Source organism: Rhinopithecus roxellana, unplaced genomic scaffold (assembly GCF_007565055.1).
Source record: "Rhinopithecus roxellana isolate Shanxi Qingling unplaced genomic scaffold, ASM756505v1 contig6043, whole genome shotgun sequence".
Lineage (NCBI taxonomy): Eukaryota > Metazoa > Chordata > Mammalia > Primates > Cercopithecidae > Rhinopithecus > Rhinopithecus roxellana.
The window spans coordinates 1-8,483 of NW_022144506.1; the positions used below are offsets into that span (position 1 = coordinate 1).

Below are 8,483 nucleotides of genomic sequence, written 5' to 3' on the forward strand. Positions count from 1 at the left end.
TTTTTTTTTTTTTTTTTTCTATTTTCAAGCACTTCTAAAGGTCCTTAAGACATTGTAATTGTAACTTTGTTATGTCATAAACTGAAATCATGAGTCACTTGGTACAAGTCACTTAGTAGAGTGACCTGCACCCACATCTTCATGATTATCATTTTATTATTATAGCTACAATAATTTTTGAGAAATAATGGAAAAATGCTTCCTAGTGAAAACATTCTTAAAAGAAAACCAACATCTAGTGCTGGGAACAAATTTGGAAAAGTTCAAGAAAGTGATGTTTCTTAACCAAAAATACTGTAACTGTGCATTGATTTTAGGCCTGTATGAAGTACACCTTTAAAATTTCAAGTGTGCTTCAAGGTGGGTTCATTCATTCACTAATTTGATCAAAAATATTTCTTAAACAGACATCGTGTTAGCAGCTGGAAATACAAAAATAGAGACAAGGACTATGCCCTCATAAAGCTGCAAGTCTATTAGGGAACCCAGACATTACACAAGTAACTACAATATAAAGGTTATGAGTCGGCCGGGCGCGGTGGCTCAAGCCTGTAATCCCAGCACTTTGGGAGGCCAAGACGGGTGGATCACAAGGTCAGGAGATCGAGACCATCCTGGCTAACCCGGTGAAACCCCGTCTCTACTAAAAAATAAAAAAAACTAGCCGGGCGAGGTGGCGGGCGCCTATAGTCCCAGCTACTCAGGAGGCTGAGGCAGGAGCTGAGGCGGAATGGCATGAACCCGAAAGGCGGAGCTTGCAGTGAGCTGAGATCCGGCCACTGCACTCCAGTTTGGGCGACAGAGCGAGACTCCGTCTCAAAAAAAAAAAAAAAAAGGTTATGAGTATTTTGATCCAGGAGGCCCTAAGAACATAGAGCAGAGGACTACCGAACAGTAGTCCAGCAGTCAGCAGTCTCTGAGAAAGTGATAGCTAGCCTGAGACCTCAAGAACATGTGTGTGTTGGGGGTGAGGGCATCTAAACAAACCGATTTTAAAGATTTACTAAATCTGTATATCTAATTTCAACTGATATCCAGGGAAGAACAATGACGCTGACTTGAGGGAAGGGTGAAATCTTCTGGTTCATTCACATCACAAAAGAATGTATGAAGGACTTTGATATCAAATACAACTCAAATTCACTAAAGTGGTATATTATGTGTTTAAATTAGAATGCAGTTATAGGCAGCATTCTAAATGAGACTTTCTTCTTGAGGTACAACCAAGAACAGTGAAAATCCCAGATGATCCAAAAGTATCCTTTGAGAATTTTATGAGTCATAGGTAAGTCAACAATTTAAATCAGGACATGACTTAATTCTCATTATATCTGAGGACACAGGAGAGTGGATTGAGAAGCATAGTTAGAGGAATGTTTAAGGAATGCTTTGGGAACAGGCTTCTTGACTGTTTTTTTTTTTTTTTTTTTTTTTTTTTTTTTTTTTTCAGGTTAAACCAAATCATTAGATCAAAAAAGAAAGTTCACCTTTTTGCTTGAACAACTATATTCAAATACTTGCAGAAAGTATAATCTTCCTTTCCACCTTCACAAGAACAATATAAGAAATAGAATAGGAAATTTCTTTGATAATTCAGATGGAACTAAATACAAATTCTCCATGCAGATGACATATCTAATCTGCAAGATATGGAAGATTACACATAATCTTTCCTTAGTCCAAGATGTTCTCTGCTATGTTTTAGTAACTAAAATTCCTCTTTATCAGTTTGTTTGGTTGTTATTTAAAGCTTTTTATTTTCTTTATCAAGATCGAGTATAACAGATATAAAATCCAATTGGAATTCTGATTAGTTTTTTTGTGTGTTTTGTGTTGTTTTGTTTTTTCTTTTTGAGATGGAGTCTCTCTCTGTCGCCCAGGCTGCAGTGCAGTGGCGCAACCTTGGCTCACTGCAACCTCCACCTCCCAGGTTCAAGCAATTCTCCTGCCTCAATTTCCCAAGTAGCTGGGATTACAGATGCCCACCACCATGCCTGGCAAATTTTTTTTTTCTTAGCGGACATGGGGTTTCACCATGTTGGCCAGGATGGTCTCAAACTCCTGACCTCTGTTGATCTACCCACCTGGGCTTCCCAAAGTGCTGTGATTACAGGTGTCAGTCACTGCGCCCGGCCTGGTTTTTCAAAGATTTTTTTTCTTCTATATTTAACTATTAGGGAAGAAGGACTCTGTTTTTACTATATTACAACATGCAAAAATGGACTCATTCTGAATAGGACATCAACACAGGTCAACTTGCATTGCAATAGATGGTTGGAAGGTAGACATACACTCACCCTGACATGACTAACCAAAAAAGCTATATGTAATCTAATGGCCATTTTAATTTTTTCCTCATACAGAAAGCAATAATGTGGAAAAATAAATAGGTTTTTTTAACCTTATGTTGCACAGTGGTACAGGTCCTGATTCCCTTTATGACCTTAGGGCCATTTGTTCCAGACTCAAATATAGACCCAGATACACTGAAAACATGTAGCCAGTTCCTGGCCAAGGTAGACAAAGTTATGGAGGAAGTGGCTATTTGAGCAGTACAAGCTCCATCAATAATAACATTTACCTGTACTGACTCTATACTTTTAAAGAGCTCTTATACAATAGAAGTAATTCTAATAAATATTCATTATGAACTTTAAATGGAAAACTGAAGCATCTAAAATCAGAGATTTCTGAGCAAAATTCCACCCTTCTGTGAAATAACCTTTTGAAATTTGTTGTCCCATTTTACTTATCTTGCAAGTTTTGTACTTTATTTAAATGCAACATCCCAGAACATTAATTAGTTGTATTTTAAACAAATAGCTCTTATCCCTCTAAAACTAAGATCAAGGATTGAACCAATCCTAAAATCATGTCAACATCAACCAGATGTATCATGAGACTGATTATGTATTCTTTTTTTCAGTGTTATGGAGGAAAACATACAACTTCTGTTTGAGACTTTAACTAGAGTGACTATAAAGCCAAGAGCCTGTTCTATCTTGAACTTTCCAAATTTGTTCCTCGCACTAGATGTTGGTCTCTTCTTTTTCATGCTTTTTAAGTATACATGCATATGTAGGCAAGTAGGCAATTATCTTCACAGAAATTATGTTTTTTTAAAAAAGTGACTTTAATTATAGCCATTGCAGGAATTATAATACTTATGGAATGAAAAGAATGAAGGAAAAAAGGAAGAGAAGGGAGAAAAGATGGCAGGATAGATACATATTTGTTGAATTGTAGAATAGACACCGAGTTTAAACTATTCAGTTCTGAACATACCATCTGCCTGTTTTGCCCAAAATGGATAATAGAAGGGGTTTTGCGTTCTCTTTTTCTCAATCTCAGTGGCAATTGATTAAAGCAAACTGGCATAACTCGCTATATTTTTGGTTAGCAAAGCAAAAATAATCTTGGAAGATCTTGTGGAAGTAGGAAACCATGAAATGAATGTAGAGGCCCTTAGATGGCCGCATCAAAGTTTACTAAGTGTGTCAGTCTTTAGAAATTAAGCATTTAAACTAATGTAGAAGTGGTTTTGGCTTATATGCATTTTCCTCAAGGGTCACCTCCACAGCCTTGGCCACCAGGAGAAATAGGATGTGGTTAGGGCATTTTCTGTGAAATGGGAAGGTCTAACCAAAATATTTTCTCAGCTTCACTCTTTAAGGGTAGATTATTGATCTGGAAGAGTTCTGGCTTTTTTCTTTTTTTTCTGGAAATTGGGAGAACTCTTTCCTTTATTCCTCCTATTTTCAGACCACATATGTTCTGACGGTGGAATAAAACATTCAAATGAAGGTTTTATCAAAAATCCATGAAAACAAACGCTAATCAAAAAGAGGTTGAGAATTAGCAGTCTTTGGACCAATCATCTTGCAATTGCTAGAAAGTGGCTTGATCACCAGGTTAACAGGTCTGGATTCAAGAGATCACATGTGTTTAAAAATGTATAAAGAGGCCGGACACGGTGGCTCACACATGTAATCCCCAGCACTTTGGGAGGCCTGAGGTGGGCAGATTGCCTGAGGTCAGGAGTTTTAGACCAGCCTGGCCAACATGGTGAAACCCATCTCTACTGAAAATATAAAACTTAGCCATGGTGTGAAGGTGTGCGCCTGTAATCCCAGCTACTCAGGAGGCTGAGGCAAGGAGAACCGCTTGAACCCGCGAGGCAGAGGTTGCAGTGAGCTGAGATCACACCACTGCACTCCAGCCTGGGCAACAAGCGCAAAAAACTCCATCTCAAAAATAATAAATAAATAAATAAATAAATAAATAAATAAATAAATAAATAAAAATGTATAAAGACACATTTCTTCTACGAGTCCTAGCCAATTAACTAATGTGTTTTTCTTATTTCTTCCAATCAGAATGATGAGTCTTCATCAACCCAAATTCCAGACTACCCTGAGCCTTTCCATGATGACATCCCAACAGGTTTGCTTTCTTTTAGGAGTACTTGTAGTGTGAAACATATTAGAAAAAAATGCCGTAGAATAAAAGTCTGATCCCTAAAATAATTTCTAAATTTCCTGAGAAAATTCTCACTTTCTATCCCTTTCTTTTTCACATTTTGTCTTTTGACCTGCTGGGATTGGTTCACAGCCCTTCTCTCACTCCAGCACCACCTGTGCCCTCCTTAGGCCTCACTTCCCTTATCCATGTCATGTTCCTTCCCAGGATCTGTCCACAACATATGGCTGAAGAACTTCTGGGGAGATGGGGTACAAACAAAATAAAAAGTTCCCCTATTGGCAAGTCCTGATGGTATCAACAAAAATGGGAAGGGAACTGTATCTCTATACCCTCAGAGTGGCCTCACCAAGGCCCTGAACCTTTCACTCCACCAGCTCCCTAAAATACCTGCCTTCTCACAGCAGCTGCCTGTGCTATTCTTATCTTCACTTGCTGTTGATAGAAACAAGGAAAGAAGTTCTATTTCAGGCTTCAGCATTGACCTAAGTCTCAGCTTTAGTTAAGGCAACACTAGGCTGGTGAAGATGGAGTGAGCCATTATTTGGGGTAATATAATTCAAGGGCTTACTGCAGCACAGGCTGTCACTTTAGTAACTGTCCATTTTCTCATTTGCTCCATATTAACTGAAGCCACTTGAATTTTTCTTTCATTTGATACCTACAGTAAAGAAAATCAGGATCACTTTCCTCACTCTACTACACTTTTGGAAAACTCTTTTATCTTAGGAGGTTGCAGGGGAACTAGGCCAGAACTAAAAAGACATTTAGAAAGGAAATTTGAGATTGAAGGGGTGTCTTGAGGAGATGCCAAAAGGGAGGACGAGAAACTCAGGTTACAAAAGCTGAGGTTTGGGGATATCCACTCGAGTGGGATGAAAGTCTTCCAGTCCTAATCAATCACTTCTTATGTATCCCAAAATATTGGTCTAGCTCATGGCTCTCATTCAGCCAAAGTGAAACCAAGAGCCTGGAGCTAAGAGTACCCACCCAACAAAAGCTACCCCACTCTGCTGTTCCCTGGTCTATGACCACCTCATTCTTTTGAAGCCAAGAGAACATGGGTGATAGGCATGTGCAGTTGATGTCATAGTTATCTGTGCCAGTCACACACTCATTCTGAGTTTCCTTTGGACCTGGATTTTTTCAGACCTGCCTTGCAAAGGAATGAATCACACACACACACCACACACACACACACACACACACACACACACCCCATTGTATACCTTTCCGTCAGCAAGAATAATATTTTTTGGCCCTAGAGAACAATGTAACAAGATGCCTTTCATCAATTTATTATCTCTGGGAGTATACTTCAATTAACAATTTAAGAGCTAGATTTTGTGTGCTCAGGAACAGCATGTTATGTTCTTGCACGGCCCTGGTTCTTATCCATAGAGTTCATCCTAGAACAGTGATCTTAGAGGTGGAACTACAGGGAGAGTAGTTGTAAAACTTGCTAGGAGCTGAAGCTTGGTAGATCTACTGTTTATTATAGTCATGACCCTTCTGAGCTGACTTTGCTCTTGTATGTGCTCTTAGAGGTCATGGAAAAGGCACTAGCCTAGAAGCAATGAGACCTCGGTAGGAATCCTAGTCTTGCTGTATAGGCTTGGTCTCTGTGTTCTCACCTGTAAAACCAGAATAGCATGTTGTCCCACTGAAAGCTAGACCTTTGGTACAAGTAGTCTTCACCTTTGACTGACCCAGGAAAACTGCTGACACTGCCACCAGCCCCGCTGGTTTATATAGCTTAGACATGTCCATACTGTGATACTTGCTGCTTATTGCTGAAGCCAGCTTCCACCTGTGCTGTGTTCCCTGTGGATTGCTACAAATACCAAGTGACTGACTCGTCCCAGTGAACAACATTACCACCAACGACTGTCCTAACTCAACTGTTGGTCACAATGATTGCTAGCATTTTTTTCTGGACTCTGCTTTTCGTTACATATTATCAATAATTATTAATGACAACTAAGGAAATAGAAAGAACTTATCTTTACAAGTGATGGAGATTCCTTCATGAATCTTTGACCTGATCCCAGAATCCCATGATACCCATGGACTCTTAATCTCAATAAACATTAATATAGATGCTAACCACCTGATGTGAGCCTACCACCCTTGGCACAGGTGGTAGGATATGGCACAAAGAGCACTGGTTAGGATTAAGGATATCTGGGTTCTGGTTCTTAGTCCATTAGTGCCTGTGACCTTAGGCTGCTGTTCCCTCTTCAGTACAGTGATGACACTGAACTGGAACCAAGGTTTGTGATCCTGTAATGTCTCTATCTCTCATTCAGTTGGACTTTGTTCTCTGGATCTTGTTCCAGAGAATCAGAGTTCCAATTCTCTTAGTCACTCAGTGATTCCCAATGGGAAGGTGTTATTTCACACAACTGTTTACTCCCATTCAAGTAATCTGTCTTCTGGAAAAATTGAATATTAACCAACTTTTAATAAATCATATTTGAAGAAGAGGTAGGGTAAGGATTTTAAAGAACCCCAAAATAAATTATTTCCAAAATACAGTTTTCTTTTGAAATACAAGTACTTTCTCTCCCTACTGTAGCCTTTTTGTAAGATCATATTTATTTCTTATTTTTATTTTTTTGAAGATAGAACTATATATGTGTACCTTAAAAGTCTCCTGAGAATTGAATCCTCTTTTCTCTTTGAGTCGTATTACAACATCAGACATGTTTTATCTTCATTTTTAATTTAATGGGTAATGACGTCTAATACTTCAGGTTTGTTTCTGGATACTCTTTTTGGCCTCATTGACAAGATTTGTAAAAGTTTAAATGTTGTGAGGGGAAAAGGCAATTTTATTAAAAGAAATTATTAGGTGAATTTTTGTTCCATTTTCTTTTCTTCGTTTTCTTAAGAAAAAATAAAAGGTGGATTTGAAAAACAAATTATTAGGTGAATTTTAAATCTGTTTTATAAGGTTGAAGAAGTCTTTGTTGCCTGTGCTTATTTTGAGTTTCTTTAAGAATATAATCTAAATAGTCCTTGTCCTTCCTTCCTTCTTGTACGGTCATCCAGAAAGCATTCACTACAGACTGCCCATTCTGGGCCCCAGGACAGCTGTCTTCCACGGAATACTGACAGAAGCCTACAAAACTCTAAAAGAGAGACACGTTCTTCCTTGCCCAGAAAGGAACCAATAGCCAAGATGATGAGGCAGTGAGCAGTAGGAGCTCATCACCTCCCAGAGAGAAAATAACCTCGCCAAGTCAATCTTTGACACTGGCACCTTCTCTCCTCACAATTTTTCTCTCCTCTTCCAAAAGATGATTAATTTTGCCTTCCTAGATTGCTAGTATTCTAGCTGTTACCTCTATCTTCTCTCTCATGTCTCCTAAAGATAAAATGGTTTAATGTACATGATTATAAAGATCTGTTGATGAAAATGGAACATGGTAACTGTCTCTCATTTTATTTTGTTAAGATTCCTCTCTATGTTAAAGTGTAAAACATCCTGTTTTTAAAGAAAGCCACAAGTTTTTCTGTGAAAGTTATTTCAGTTCTTCCTCAGGACAGTGGCCAGAGAATGGCTCCATGAAAATCCAAAATCATGAATTCACTTATTAAGAATAAAGGAATAGGCCTAGGTGCGGTAGATCACACCTGTAATCCAGCACTTTGGGAGGCCAAGGGCGAGTGGATCACCCTGAAGTCAAGTGTTCAAAGACCAGCCTGGTCAACATGGCGGAAACCTGTCTCTACTAAAAATACAAAAAGTAGCTGGGTGGTGGCTGGGAGCAGGTGCCTGTAAATCCTCAGCTACTTCGGGAGGCTGAGTCAGGAGAATCGCTTGAACCCAGAAGACAGAGGTTGCAGTGAGCCAAGATCACACCACTTGAACTCCAGCCTGGGCAACCAGAGTGAGACTCCATCTCAAACAAAATAAAATAAAATAAAATAAAATAATAAAATGTAAAAAAGAGTAAATATGTGGGGCCTGGCACAGCAGCTCAAGCCTGTAGTCCCAG

General features: G+C 38.9%; 1 pseudogene; it reads left to right on the forward strand.

Annotated features, from left to right (window-relative positions):
- Positions 1-1,217: 1,217 nt before the first annotated feature.
- LOC115896214 lies at positions 1,218-7,678 on the forward strand (annotated as a pseudogene).
- The last annotated feature ends 805 nt before the right edge of the window (positions 7,679-8,483 follow it).